This window comes from Heptranchias perlo, unplaced genomic scaffold, assembly GCF_035084215.1.
Source record: "Heptranchias perlo isolate sHepPer1 unplaced genomic scaffold, sHepPer1.hap1 HAP1_SCAFFOLD_244, whole genome shotgun sequence".
NCBI lineage: Eukaryota > Metazoa > Chordata > Chondrichthyes > Hexanchiformes > Hexanchidae > Heptranchias > Heptranchias perlo.
Genome location: NW_027139256.1, coordinates 236,843 through 252,230, shown reverse-complemented (window position 1 = coordinate 252,230; position 15,388 = coordinate 236,843). Strand labels below are relative to the sequence as shown.

Genomic DNA, 15,388 nt, shown 5'->3' with positions numbered 1-15,388 from the left:
GCACAGCCCCGATGGGCCGAGCAGCCTCCTCCTCCTCCTCCTGTGCTGTGAGATTCAGCAAGTCGTTGCCCTGACGACCAGCCGGCGCAAGTCCCGCCCCTCGGGCGCCCCCCGATTGGTTGGAGGACCCGCCGCCGCCCTCGGTCCTCCAGGCGCCGCCCCCTCGCTCCCTATTGGTCCGAAGCTCACGTCAATCACCCACCCCCGCGGATCACGTGTCCTCCTCCCTCCCTGAGAAGGATCACGTGCTCCGCTGAGGCTGAAGCCGCTCCGTTCGGTGCCCGGGGAACCCTCGCACTCTCCGGTTTGGCGTGTTTTTACCTCATTTATCTCTCCCTCACTCTCTCTGATAAAACTCACTTTCCGCCGGTGATTCGGACTCTCAACGGTTAACGACCTGACCCAGAGTTCGACAAGCATGCGCACTAACCGCTCGTTCGTGGCCTCTGAGCCCCCGAGCATGCGCACTAACCGCTCGTTCGTGGCCTCTGAGCCCCCGAGCATGCGCACTAACCGCTCGTTCGTGGCCTCTAAGCCCCGAGCATGCGCATTAACCGCTCGGTTCGTGGCCTCTGAGCCCCCGAGCATGCGCATTAACCGCTCGGTTCGTGGCCTCTGAGCCCCCGAGCATGCGCACTAACCGCTCGGTTCGTGGACCCTGAGCCCCCGAGCATGCGCATTAACCGCTGGGTTCGTGGACCCTGAGCCCCCGAGCATGCGCGTTCTCCATCCCCAACAAGAGCGGCGCATGCGGAGTTTGAGGTGACCTGATGACCTTTACCAGTAAAAACCCTTCATCACCTTGAAGACCCCGGTCCGGGGGGGGCCCTCGGGTTTGTATTTTCCTTCATTTACCTCCCCTCGCCCTCGGATCGCAGAACATTTTCCGCGTCTCGAACTCGAGAGCGCCCCCGCGCGGCGTCTGGGGCAATTGGAGAGCCAGCACGGGCACGATGGGCCGAATGGCCTCCTCCAGTGTTGTACCATTCCATGATTGTCACCGACAAATGGAAGCAACCTGTCGTTTATCTTTTTATCAATAACCCTTCATGATTCTGAAGACCTCTCTGAGCCTGGCCCCTCAAAACCTTCCCGGCTTCAGGGGAAAAAAGACCCAAACTTCTCAAACCTCTTAATAAGTGCAACCCCGCCCCCTCCACACCCCACCTCCCCCAACACCACCCCTCCCCCCACTACACCCCCATCCTCCCTCCACCCCACCCAATACACCCTCCCTCCCCGCCACCCCTTCCCCCATTACACCCACACACCCCCATCCCCCCACCCCCCGTCCCACCCCCAACCCCCCCACACCCCCGTCCCCCCACACCCCCCCCATCCCACCCCCACCCCTGTTCCCCCACACCCCCCCACCCCCGTTCCCCCACACCCCCCCACCCCCGTCCCCCCCACCCCCCTCCCACCCACACCCCCCCACCCCCGTCCCCCCCACCCCCCTCCCACCCACACCCCCCAATTCGACAATCCCAATATCCACCTCCTGGGTGAACATTGAGGCAGAGTTCTTATTTAGTATATTTTGTCCTTCCCTAATTCCCCACCACACACTCGCCTCCTTCATCCCTACCCCCACCCCCACCCCCACCCCCACCCCGACTCTCCCCTTCCTGCGAATGTGTCTGTAGAAAACCTATTTATTGCTCCTTGAAGAAAATTAGTGAGATGAAAACATGCTCCCTCTTACCCTTTCTAAACTCGTTTTACAGGGTATTACAAGTGGAGCATTTACAGACAGGAAGCTCAAACCAGAATTCGCTCGATTCATCAGGACCTGAATATCATCGGCCTTTTGCACATGGAAGGAGAGAGCACCGTTCTCAGCGCGGACAAACCGTACACGTGTTCCGTGTGTGGACATGGATTCAGCCGATCGTCCCAACTGGACAGCCACATGGGCAGGCACACGGGGGAGAGACGGTATGAATGTGGCAAGTGCGGGAAGGGATTTATTTACATGTCCTCGCTGTCGAGGCACAAACGCAGTCACACCGGAGAGAGACAGTATAAATGTGAGGACTGCGGGAAGGGATTAATTTACCCGCACCAGCTCACGAGCCACAAGAGCAGTCACGCCAGGAACCGACAGTATAAATGCGGGGACTGCGGGAAGGGATTAATTCACCCGCCTCAGCTGGCGGCTGATAAACGCAATGATGCCGGGGAGAGAGGGTGTAAATGCGGGGACTGCGGGAAGGAATTCAATTTCCCGTACGAGCTGGAAATCCATCGGCGCAGCCACACCGGGGAGAGGCCGTTCACCTGCTCCGAGTGCGGGAAGGGATTCGCCCAGTCGTCCAGCCTGCTCAAACACCGGAAGGTTCACACCGACGAGAGGCCGTTCAGCTGCTCACGCTGCGGGAAGAGGTTTCGGAGCTCAGCCGACCTGCTGAAACATCGGCGGGTCCACACGGGGGAGAGGCCGTTCACCTGCTCCGTGTGCGGGCAGGGATTCACTCAGTCGTCCCACCTGTTTGGACACCGGCGTATTCACACCGGGGAGAAACCATTCACCTGCTCCGTGTGTGGAAAAGGTTTCCGAGATTCATCCCACCTGGTGCGACACCAGAGTGTTCACACCGGGGAGAGGCCGTTCACCTGCTCCACGTGCGGGAAGGGATTCAGTGATTCATCCAACCTGCTAGAGCACCAGCGTATTCACACTGGAGACAAGCCGTTCACCTGCTCCGTGTGCGGGAAAACGTTCGCTCGGCCGTCCCACCTGTTCAAGCACCAGCGTATTCACACCGGGGAGAAACCGTTCGCCTGCTCCGTGTGTGAGAAAACGTTCGCTCGGCCGTCCCACCTGCTGAGACACCAGCAACTTCACACCGGGGAGAGACCGTTCACCTGCTCCGTGTGCGGGAAGGGATTCACTCAGTCCTCCCACTTGCTGAGACACCAGCGAGTTCACACCGGAGAGTAGCTGTTCGCCGAGTCATCCAAACCTGCTTACACAACAGCGAGTGCACGCCGGAGAGAGAGACCGAGAGACCGTCCGGCTGCTCCGTGTGTGGGAAGGGATTCACTCAGTCCTCCCACCCTGTCTGGACACCGGTGGGTTCACGCTGCGGAGCGACCGTGGGAAGAGCTTTAAAAGCTCCCAGGACCTGAACAGACACCAAGGCATCCACACCGGGGAGAGTTCACCTGCGGAGTGCGTGGGAAGGGATTTCCTGGGACATCCCACCTCCTCACACACCCCCTCCGTTGCCTCATTGACTGCCGTTGTCTGATTTCCGCTCCTGCGAAGCACCGTCGGACATTTTCCAATGATAAAGGCACCGTATAAATGGAAGTTGTTGTTAATCCTGAACGTGAGGAACAGTAAAAGGCCCCATTCAGTGAGGTGACTGGGAGTGAAGGAACATCGGAACAGGAGGAGGCCGTTCAGCCCCTCGAGCCTGTTCCGCCATTCAGTGAGATCACGTCTGATCTGTATCCTAACTCCATCCGCCCACCTTGGTTCCATATCCCTTAATACCCTCGGCTAGCAAAAATCTATCGCTCTCCGATTTTAAAATGATTAATTGAGCTAACGCCTACTGCTTTTTGTGGGAGAGAGTTCTACACTTCTACCGCCCTTTGTGTGAAGAAGTGTTTCAGAACTTCTCTCCTCAATGGCCCGGCTCTGATTTTAAGGTTATGGCCCCTTGTCCGAGACTCCGTGTTTGTCCCACTGTCTCAGAAGGGGCCCAGTCCTGTCCTCACCCCCCCCCCCCCCCCGATCTCCACACAGGCACTTTTCAGCAGCACCCCGGGGTAACAATCCCCAGATTGGATCCACGAGCTTCCCACACTTCCCGACGTGTCCTCACGCTGGTAACTATCGACACCAATCTCACGGTCACTGTGTGTGGTGGGTCGTGTACTATGAATAAAAACCATTAAGCGGACGTCTCAGTGTTTCCTCTTTCTCCAGCTTATTTAAAGGGGTCTAGAGACAGATTATCCTGTAAATACCCAATGTATAAATTTAGCCTGTTTAAAGGGGTAAAACCCAACAATTACTGTCAACACAAGAGAGAAAATCGGAACAATTGTAGTTTCGATAGAACATTATTTCCTCTCTTGCTTCTCCGGAGCTGTTAATCCTCCTGTTTTACACTCTTCCTCCTCCATGCCTGCTCGCTGTTTAAAGTTAAGATTGATGGGGCCTGATTCTTTACTGCCCTTTCAGTATTCACCCCTTCTATTGTGACAGGCAGGCACACGCTGGGATACAGGTCCACAATCACTGGTTGCCCTCTAGACAGGGAGGGGGGGGGGCATTCTTAATGTGTGAGCCCCTGAGCTAAACCCCTTTACAAACACAGCCTGCTGGGGGGTGACTGGACAGTGATCAGTATCACCAGGGGACTGAGGTTAATTGCAGCGCCCAATTGTCCCCCACACTGAGATCAGCCGACATATCACAGCCCACGGCTGGAACCTACCCTGGACTGTACCGGGGCAGCGGTTTATAGGTACAGAACAGAATTTATTTGATGCAGGAATCAAAAAGATCTTTTAAACAGAAGCGAGACGTTTTAGAAAGGCTCACTGCACTGAAATAAGACAAGTTTGTCGCCGTCTCACAGAGTGCAGAAAGGAACAACTGCGAGCTGGATGGTTATTCCCGACAGCCTGCAGACTAAAATAAACGTTAGTGTCCCTTTTACTTACAAGCAGGTAGAACAAGGAGAATTACTGTCCCTTTAATTACCACAAATACCCTGAGTGGAGGAGAGGGGGAGGTACCGTCTGTCCCAGTTACTCGCAAAAAATAAATGGAAACGCTGTCCCTTTAAGGACCTGACCCTCCCCCAATCTGGTGATACCAGAACCGAGAGGATATGCTTATCAGGAAAGGCTGAACAGGCTGGGGCTCTTTCGAAAAGAAAAGGCTGAGGGGTGACCTGATCGAGATCTTTAAGATAATGAAAGAGTTTGATAGGGTGGGCGCAGTGTATGGGAATATCTTTTGTAATAAGGGCGATTTAAAAGTAGATTAAAGGTTTTTAAATGTGTTCGAAGTTTAGTTTAAGTTACTGCATTTATTCAGTCATCTATCCAGCATTTTTCTCAGAGTGACTCAGTGTTTTTCCACCACGAGCAGACTGTAGATTAGAAAGATGAAGTCATTAAAGTTGTTTTAGAGAACGGTTAATCGCAGCCTGAGGTCATTGTCAGATAAGGACATGCTAACAAAGACAGAAAACGCTGGAGAAGCTCGCCAAGTCAGGGCAGCATCTGTGGAGAAAGAAACAGAGTTAACGTTTCAGGTCGATGACCTTTCGTCAGAACGCTGGGACGATTGGAAAAAGCAGAAACCAGCAGACAGGTCGGCCCCAAACCACATAATGTGTGATGTGGAGATGCCGGTGATGGACTGGGGTTGACATAATGTGTGGAAGGCATCCCATGTCTTCTGAGATGTGCTAATATTGGAGATTAGCCAGGGACAATGGAAAAGCAGGAACAAGCAGACAGGCCAGCCCCAAACCACATCAAGCACCTGAGCTGTGTTTAAGGCATCTGATGTTCCTTTGAAATGCCTGGCAGGGACCATCAGGTTAAAATAGGAACAGGAGGCGGCCATTCAGCCCCTCGTGCCTGCTCCGCCATTTGATAAGATCATGGCTGATCTGTGATCTAGCTCCATATACCTGCCTTTGGCCCATATCCCTTAATACCTTTGGTTGCCAAAAAGCTATCTATCTCACATTTAAATTTAGCAATTGAGCTAGCATCAATTGCCGTTAAATTAGCATGATGCCGGTACTGGGGTTGACAATTGTAAACAATTTTACAACACCAAGTTATAGTCCAACAATTTTATTTGAAATTCACAAGCTTTCGGAGGCTTCCTCCTTCCTCAGGTGAATGTTGTGGAGAAAACATTTTTCCACAACATTCACCTGAGGAAGGAGGAAGCCTCCGAAAGCTTGTGAATTTCAAATAAAATTGTTGGACTATAACTTGGTGTTGTAAAATTGTTAAATTAGCAGTCAGACAACAGGATGGCCATCATCTGTTGAAGGGAGATGAAATCGGGGAGGTGCTAGAACATAGAAAAATAGGAGCAAGAGTAGGCCATTCGGCCCTTCGGGCCTGCTCCGCCATTCAAAATGATCATGGCTGATCGTCTAACTCGGTACCCTGTTCCTGCTTTTTCCCCATATCCCTTGATCCCTTTAGCATTAAGAAATATATCTATCTCCTTCTTGAACACATCTAATGAATTGGCCTCCACTGCCTTCTGTGGTAGAGAATTCCACAGGTTCACCAGTCTGAGTGAAGAAATTTCTCCTCATCTCGGTTCTAAATGGCCTACCCCGTATCCTGAGACTGTGACCCCTGGTTCTGGACTTCCCCAGCCATCGGGAACGTCCTCCCTGCATCTAGTCCGTCTGGTCCTGTTAGAATTTTATATGTTTCGATGAGATCACCTCTCATTCTTCTAAACTCTAGTGAATATAGGCCTAGTCGACCCAATCTCTCCTCTTTCGTCAGACCTGCCATCTCAGGATGGTGCTAACTACGGCAGTTTTGATGGCTCAGGGGTTGGGTTCCCAAAAGGGGTGGATATAAACCCAGAACAAACCAACACCCAGTTGTAGAGAAGGAAAACAGCTCAGCGTGAAGGAAGGGGGCAGGATTTGAGGCAGTGACAAAGTTATGATCTCTACCCAGTGGACAATGGGGTAATATGATTCCTAGTTCTTTTATCATTACTGCTTAAATACTTGTATTAATCCTCGCTTTTGTTCAAATCTTTGAAGGTGGCAGGACAAGTTGAGAAGGCCGTTTAAAAAAGCATACGGGATCCTGGGCTTTATTAATAGACATGGTGTGGAGATGCCAGTGATGGACTGGGGTGGACAAATGTAAGGAATCTTACAACACCAGGTTACAGTCCAACAGGCATCTCCACATCTCTTTAAATGAGTTGAGGGTTTCTGCCTCTCAGGCAGTGAGTTCCAGACTCACTGCCTGAGAGGTTACAGTCCAACAGACTATAACCTGGTGTTGTAAGATTCCTTACATTTATTAATAGAGGCATAACTCTCTTAGCAAGGGGGTTATGCTAAACCTTTATAAAACACTGGTTAGGCCTCAGTTGGAGTAATGTGTCCAATTCTGGGCCCCACACTTTAGGAAGGATGTGACGGCCTTGGAGAGGGTGCAGAGGAGATTCACTAGAATGGTACCAGGGATGAGGGACCTCAGTTATGTGGAGAGACTGGAGAAGCTGGGGTTGTTCTCCTCAGAGCAGAGAAGGTTAAGGGGAGATTTGATCGAGGTGTTCAAAATCATGAAGGGTTTTGAGAGAGTAAATAAGCAGAAATTGTTCCCATTAGCAGAAGGGTCGGTAACCAGAGGACAAAGATTTAAGGTGATCGGCAAAAGAGCCAGAGGGGGAGATGAGGAGAATGTTTTTTTACGCAGCGAGTTGTGATGATCTGGAATTCGCTGCCTGAAAGGGCGGTGGGAGCAGATTCGATAATAACTTTCAAAAGGGGAATTGGATAAATACTTGAAAAGGAAAAGATTTTTGATTAGGGAGAACATCACGGCAGTAGTGAGAGGGGATATATCCGAGGGTTCGCCCACTGAGTCCATATGGGTAGAACTGAAAAATAAGAAGGGAGAGATCACTTTGATAGGATTGTACTACAGACCCCCAAATAGTCAACGGGAAATTGAGGAGCAAATATGTAAGGAGATTACAGACAGCTGCAAGAAAAATAGGGTGGTAATAGTAGGGGACTTTAACTTTCCCAACATTGACTGGGACAGCCATAGCATTAGGGGCTTGGATGGAGAGAAATTTGTTGAGTGTATTCAGGAGGAATTTCTCATTCAGTATGTGGATGGCCCGACTAGAGAGGGGGCAAAACTTGACCTCCTCTTGGGAAATAAGGAAGGGCAGGTGACAGAAGTGTTAGTGAGGGATCACTTTGGGACCAGTGATCATAATTCCATTAGTTTTAAGATAGCTATGGAGAAGGATAGGTCTGGCCCAAAAGTTAAAATTCTAAATTGGGGAAAGGCCAATTTTGATGGTATTAGACAGGAACTTTCAGAAGTTGATTGGGAGAGTCTGTTGGCAGGCAAAGGGACGTCTGGTAAGTGGGAGGCTTTCAAAAGTGTGTTAACCAGGGTTCAGTGTAAGCACATTCCTTATAAAGTGAAGGGCAAGGCTGGTAGAAGTAGGGAACCTTGGATGACTCGGGAGATTGAGGCACTAGTCAAAAATAAGAAGGAGGCATATGACATGCATAGGCAGCTGGGATCAAGTGGATCCCTTGAAGAGTATAGAGATTGCCGGAGTAGAGTTAAGAGAGAAATCAGGAGGGCAAAAAGGGGATATGAGATTGCTTTGGCAGATCAGGCAAAGGTGAATCCAAAGAGCTTCTACAAATACATAAAGGGCAAAAGGGTAACTAGGGAGAGAGTAGGGCCTCTTAAGGATCAACAAGGTCATCTATGTGCGGAACCACAAGAGATGGGTGAGATCCTGAATGAATATTTCACATCGGTATTTACGGTTGAGAAAGGCATGGATGTTAGGGAACTTGGGGAAATAAATAGTGATGTCTTGAGGAGTGTACATATTACAGAGAGGGAGGTGCTGGAAGTCTTAACGCGCATCAAGGTAGATAAATCTCCGGGACCTGATGAAATGTATCCCAGGACGTTATGGGAGGTTAGGGAGGAAATTGCGGGTCCCCTAGCAGAGATATTTGAATCATCCACCGCTACAGGTGAGGTGCCTGAAGATTGGAGGGTAGCAAATGTTGTGCCTTTGTTTAAGAAGGGCGGCAGGGAAAAGCCTGGGAACTACAGACCAGTGAGCCTGACATCTGTAGTGGGTAAGTTGTTAGAGGGTATTCTGAGGGACAGAATCTACAGGCATTTGGAGAGGCAGGGACTAATTAGGAACAGTCAGCATGGTTTTGTGAGAGGAAAATCATGTCTCACGAATTTGATTGAGTTTTTTGAAGGGGTAACCAAGAAGATAGATGAGGGCTGTGCAGTAGACGTGGTCTACATGGACTTCAGCAAAGCATTTGACAAGGTACCGCATGGTAGGTTGTTACATAAGGTTAAATCTCATGGGATCCAAGGTGAGGTAGCCAATTGGATACAAAATTGGCTTGACGACAGAAGACAGAGGGTGGTTGTCGAGGGTTGTTTTTCAAACTGGATGCCTGTGTCCAGCGGTGTGCCTCAGGGATCGGTGCTGGGTCCGCTGTTATTTGTTATTTATATTAATGATTTGGATGAGAATTTAGGAGGCATGGTTAGTAAGTTTGCAGATGACACCAAGATTGGTGGCATTGTGGACAGTGAAGAAGGTTATCTAGGATTGCAACGGGATCTTGATAAATTGGGCCAGTGGGCCGATGAATGGCAGATGGAGTTTAATTTAGATAAATGTGAGGTGATGCATTTTGGTAGATCGAATCGGGCCAGGACCTACTCCGTTAATGGTAGGGCGTTGGGGAGAGTTATAGAACAAAGAGATCTAGGAGTACAGATTCATAGCTCCTTGAAAGTGGAGTCACAGGTGGATAGGGTGGTGAAGAAGGCATTCAGCATGCTTGGTTTCATTGGTCAGAACATTGAATGCAGGAGTTGGGATGTCTTGTTGAAGTTGTACAGGGCATTGGTGAGGCCACACTTGGAGTACTGTGTACAGTTCTGGTCACCCTATTATAGAAAGGATATTATTAAACTAGAAAGAGTGCAGAAAAGATTTACTAGGATGCTACCGGGACTTGATGGTTTGACTTACAGGGAGAGGTTAGACAGACTGGGACTTTATTCCCTGGAGAGTAGGAGGTTAAGGGGTGATCTTATAGAAGTCTATAAAATAATGAGGGGCATAGATAAGGTCGATAGTCAAAATCTTTTCCCAAAGGTAGGGGAGTCTATAACGAGGGGGCACAGATTTAAGGTGAGAGGGGAGAGATACAAAAGGATCCAGAGGGGCAATTTTTTCACTCAAAGGGTGGTGAGTGTCTGGAACGAGCTGCCAGAGGCAGTAGTAGAGGCGGGTACAATTTTGTCTTTTAAAAAGCATTTGGACAGTTACATGGGGAAGATGGGTATCGAGGGATATGGGCCAAGTGCAGGCAATTGGGACTAGCTTAGTGGTATAAACTGGGCGACATGGACATGTTGGGCCGAAGGGCCTGTTTCCATGTTGTAACTTCGATGATTCGATGATGATTTGCAGGGAAATGGGGGGGGCAAAGAGCAGTGGGGAAGTGGGACTAGTTGCACAGCTCTTTAAAAGGGCGAGCACAGCCCCCGATGGGCCGAGCGGCCTCCTCCTCCTGCGCTCTGAGATTCAGCGAGTCGTTGCCCTGACGACCGAACCGGCGCAAGTCCCGCCCCCGATTGGTTGGAGGACCCGCCGCCGCCCTCGGTCCTCCAGGCGCCGCCCCCTCGCTCCCTATTGGTCCGAAGCTCACGTCAATCACCCAGCGTACCACGTGTCCTCCCCCCCCTCCTGAGAAGCATCACCTGCTCCGCGAGGCTGAATCCGCTCCGTTCGGTGCCCGGGGAACCCTCGCACTCTCCGGTTTGGCGGGTTTTTTTTTACTTTATTTATCTCTCTCTCTTTCTCCCTTCTCCCCCTCACTCTGATAAAACTCACTTTCCGCCGGTCATTCGGACTCTCAACCGTTACCGGCCTGACCCAGCGCCCGACGCGCCTGCGCACTGCCCGCTCCTTCGTGGGGCCTCCCGAGCATGCGCACTTCCAGCTCCTTCTTGGGGGTGGCCCCTCGAGCATGCGCACTTCCAGCTCCTTCTTGGGGGTGGCCCCTCGAGCATGCGCACTTCCAGCTCCTTCTTGGGGGTGGCCCCTCGAGCATGCGCACTTCCAGCTCCTTCTTGGGGGTGGCCCCTCGAGCATGCGCACTTCCAGCTCCTTCTTGGGGGTGGCCCCTCGAACATGCGCACTGGCTGCGGCTCCCCAATGCCCATTTATGGTCCTTTGCAAACAGTCTGGAGAAGTTTTTTTTCTAATCTCTTCCCCCCCCCCCTTTTGGTTCCTTCTGTCATGATTTTATATTTGTGAAACTAAAATAGTCAGCATGGATTTCAAAAGGGAAATTGATCCTTGACCCACCTTTTAAATTTGAGAGGTCCAGACAGAGTGGATAGGGAGGACCTGTTTTCCTTAGCAGAGGGGTCAATAATCCAGGGTGGGGGGGCGCACAGATTTAAAGTAATTGGTAGAAGGATTTTTAGAGGGGAGCTGAGGAGAAATGTTTTCACCCAGAGGGTGGTGGGTGTCTGGAACTCACTGCCCGAGAGGCAGAAACCCTCAACTCATTTAAAGAGATGTGGAGATGCCGGTGATGGACTGGGGTTGACAAATGCAAGGAATCTTACAACACCAGGTTATAGTCCAACAGTTTTATTTGAAAGTCACGAGCTTTCGGAGGCTTTCTCCTTCGTCAGGTGAGTGTACTCCTTGCATTAATCATTTAAAAAGCACCCAGATGTGCCCTTGAAGAGCCGTGACCTGCAGGGCTACGGACCAAGAGCTGCATAGTGGGGTTAGGCTGGGTGGCTCTTTTTCCGGCCGGCACGGACACGATGGGCCGAACGGCCTCCTTCTGTGCCGTAAATTTCTCTGATTCCGTAACTTTATTGAGTTCTTTGAACAGGCGACAGAAAGTGCGCACAAGGGCAATGCAGTAGCTGTGACATATTTGGATTTTCGAAAGGCCTTCGATAAGGTTTTTTTAAAAATTCGTTCATGGGATGTGGGCGTCGCTGGCGAGGCCGGCATTTGTTGCCCATCCCTAATTGCCCTTGAGAAGGTGGTGGTGAGCCGCCTTCTTGAACCGCTGCAGTCCGTGTGGTGAAGGTTCTCCCACAGTGCTGTTAGGAAGGGAGTTCCAGGATTTGGACCCAGCGACGATGAAGGAACGGCCGATATATTTCCAAGTCGGGATGGTGTGTGACTTGGAGGGGAACGTGCAGGTGGTGTTGTTCCCATGTACCTGCTGCCCTTGTCCTTCTAGGTGGTAGAGGTCGCGGGTTTGGGAGGTGCTGTCGAAGAAGCCTTGGCGAGTTGCTGCAGTGCATCCTGTGGATGGTACACACTGCAGCCACAGTGCACCGGTGGTGAAGGGAGTGAATGCTTAGGGTGGCGGATGGGGTGCCAATCAAGCGGGCTGCTTTGTCCTGGATGGTGTCGAGCTGCTTGAGTGTTGTTGGAGCTGCACTCATCCAGGCAAGTGGAGAGTATTCCATCACACTCCTGACTTGTGCCTTGTCGATGGTGGAAAGGCTTTGGGGAGTCAGGAGGTGAGTCACTCGCCGCAGAATACCCAGCCTCTGACATAGTACACTCACGACTAAGGTCACAGCGTGTGGAGTCAGGGGACAAGCAGCAGAATGGATAGAAAGTTGGCTACAAAACCAGAAAACAGAGAGGAAGGGTTAAAGGTAGTTACCCAAACTGGAAAAAGGTGGGAGGGTGGTGTTAGAACCATAGAATGGTTACGGCACAGAAGGAGGCCATTCGGTCCATCAAGCCCGTGCCGGCTCTCTGCAAGAGCAGTCCAGCTAGTCCCACTCCCCAGCTCTTTCCCCGTAGCCCTGCACATTTTTCTCCTTCAGGTACCTATCTAATTCCTTTTTGAATGTCACAATTGACCCTGCTCCCACCACTCTTTTCAGGCAGTGCATTCCAGATCCTAACCACTCGCTGCGTAAAAAAAAGTTTTTCCTCACGGTCGCCTTTGGTCCTTCTGCCTATTGCCTTAAACCCGTGTCCTCTGGTTCTCGACCCTTCTGCCAGTGGGAACGATTTCTCTCTATTTACTCTGTCGAGACCTTTAATGATTTTGAACACCTCTATCAAATCCCCTCTCAACCTTCTCTGCTCTAAGGAGAACAATCCCAGCTTCAGCCAGTGAGTTTCTTTTTGTGAAGTACAGTCCCTGTTGTAATATAGGGAAAGGCGGCAGCCAGTTTATACTCATTCCTTCCGCTATTTCTTCCCCAGCTTCCCTCAGGATCCTCAGGTGTGAACCACCGGGTCCCCGGGATTTGTCCACCTTCAGTTGGAGGAAGTTCATCAGTCCCATTTCTGTGTCAATAATAACCTCCACTAACAGTTCCCCACCCACCTCTGGTGGTTCGACAATCCCAATATCCACCTCCTGGGTGAACACTGGGGCCGAGTTCTTCCCTGACTCCCCACTTACACACTCGCCTCCCTCATCCCTACCCTGACTCTCCTCCTCCTGCTAATGTGTCTGTAGAAAGCCTGTTTATTGTTCCTCGAAGAAAATTAGCGAGATAAAAACATGCTCCCTCTTACCCTTTCTAAACTCGTTTTACAGGGTATTACAAGTGGAGCATTTACAGACTGGAAGCTCAAACCCAAACTCGCCCGACTCGTCAGGACCTGAATATCATCGGCCTTCGGATATGGAAGGAGAGAGCGCCGATCACAGCGCGGACAAACCGCACACGTGTTCCGTGTGTGGACGGGGATTCAGACGATCGTCCAGTCTGGAGAGCCACATGGGCAGTCACACGGGGGAGAGACGGTATAAATGTGAGGACTGCGGGAAGGGATTCATTTACATGTCCTCGCTGTCGAGGCACAGGGTCGATCACGCCGGGGAGAGACCGTACAAATGCGGGGACTGCGGGAAGGGATTCATTTACCCGTACCAGCTCGCGAGCCACAAACGCAGCCACACCGGGGACCTACAGTACAAATGCGGGGACTGCGGGAAGGGATTCGTTTACCCGTCTCAGCTCGCGGCTCATAAACGCAAAGACACCGGGGAGAGACGGTGCAAGTGCGGGGACTGCGGGAAGGGGTTCATTCACCCGTGCAAGTTGGAAACTCATCGGCGGGTTCACACCGGGGAGAGGCCGTTCACCTGCTCCGAGTGCGGGAAGGGATTCGCTCGTTCGTCCGCGCTGCAGGCACACCAGCAGGTTCACACTGACGAGAGGCCGTTTAAGTGTGCTGACTGCGGGAAGAGCTTCAAAAGCTCCCAGTACCTGATGAGGCACCAGCGCAGTCACACCGACGAGAGACCGTTCGGCTGCTCTCGCTGCGAGAAGAGGTTTCTGCGATCGTCTGACCTGCTGACGCACCAGAGCATTCACACCGGGGAGAGGCCCTTCACCTGCTCCCTGTGCGGGAAGGGGTTCACTCAGTCTTCGCACGTGCGGACGCACCAGCGGGTTCACACCGGGGAGAGGCCCTACACCTGCCCCGTGTGCGGGAAGGGATTCACTCAGTCCTCCAACCTGTTCGGGCACCAGCGGGTGCACACCGGGGAGAGGCCGTACACCTGCTCCGTGTGCGGGAAGGGGTTCAGTCACTCGTCCAGCCTGCTGACGCACCAGCGGGTCCACACCGGGGAGAGTCCTTTCACCTGCGCCACCTGTGGGAGGCGATTCACCCAGTCCTCCCACCTGCTGGCGCACCAGCGGGTTCACACGGGGGAGAAGCCGTTCACCTGCCCCGTGTGCGGGAAGGGATTCGCCCAGTCGGCCAACCTGGTGAAACACCGGCGACGTCACGCTGGAGAGAGAGACCGTTCGCAGTCTCCACGCGTGGGAAGGGATTCGCTCGGTCATCCATCCAGCTGAGGCACCAGCGCTGTCACACTGAGACCTTTAAAACGCTGTGACTGTGGGAAGAGCTCCAAAAGCTCCCGGGACCGGGAGGTGCACCAGCACCTTCACACTGGGGACAGTTCACCTGCGGACTGTGTGAAAAGGGATCCCCTGGTTTATCCCAACAGCTGACACACCAGAGTCTCCACGTTTGACTGCGCTGGTTCGATTCCACTGTTTCCGATGCCTTTAAATCACATCCGGGACTGATCCATGTTAATTACGGGGCTTGTTGATGTTCAGAGCCTCTTATATGCTGGATTTTAATATTCTGTACAAGTAAATCAGCTTTGTTTAAACACACAGTCCGTCGAGTCCTTGTGTCTCAGATAAGGCAAGAGCTAATTGATGACGTGCTACAGACAGAGCCTGTCCTGTCAGTATCTGTGTCTGGGGAGAAACTGGTGGGTTTGTGTTACCATAAGACCATAACAGTTAGGAGCAGGAGTAGGCCATTCGGCCCCTCGAGCCTGCTCCGCCATTTAATGAGATCACGGCTGATCTGGTTTTTACCTCAACTCCACTTTCCCGCCCTTTCCCCGTATCCTTTGACTCCCTCGCTGATCAAAAATTGGTCTAACTCAATGTATTGAGTGTATTCAATGACTCAGCCTCCACAGCTTTTTGGGGTAAAGAATTCCAAAGATTCACGACCCTCTGGGAGAAGAAATTCCTCCTCATTTCCGTCTTAAACGGGCGACCCCTTATT

General features: G+C 51.7%; 1 long non-coding RNA gene and 1 pseudogene across 1 annotated transcript; one reads left to right on the top strand and one right to left on the bottom strand.

Moving 5' to 3' along the window:
• The first annotated feature begins 216 nt into the window (after positions 1 to 216).
• Positions 217 to 15,004, top strand: LOC137310349 (zinc finger protein 721-like; annotated as a pseudogene).
• Positions 5,035 to 10,835, bottom strand: LOC137310351 (uncharacterized). Its single transcript, XR_010960061.1, has 2 exons — positions 10,670 to 10,835; positions 5,035 to 5,250 (listed from the first exon to the last, which is right to left on the bottom strand). It is a non-coding gene; the product is annotated as an uncharacterized lncRNA (long non-coding RNA).
• Positions 15,005 to 15,388: the final 384 nt, after the last annotated feature.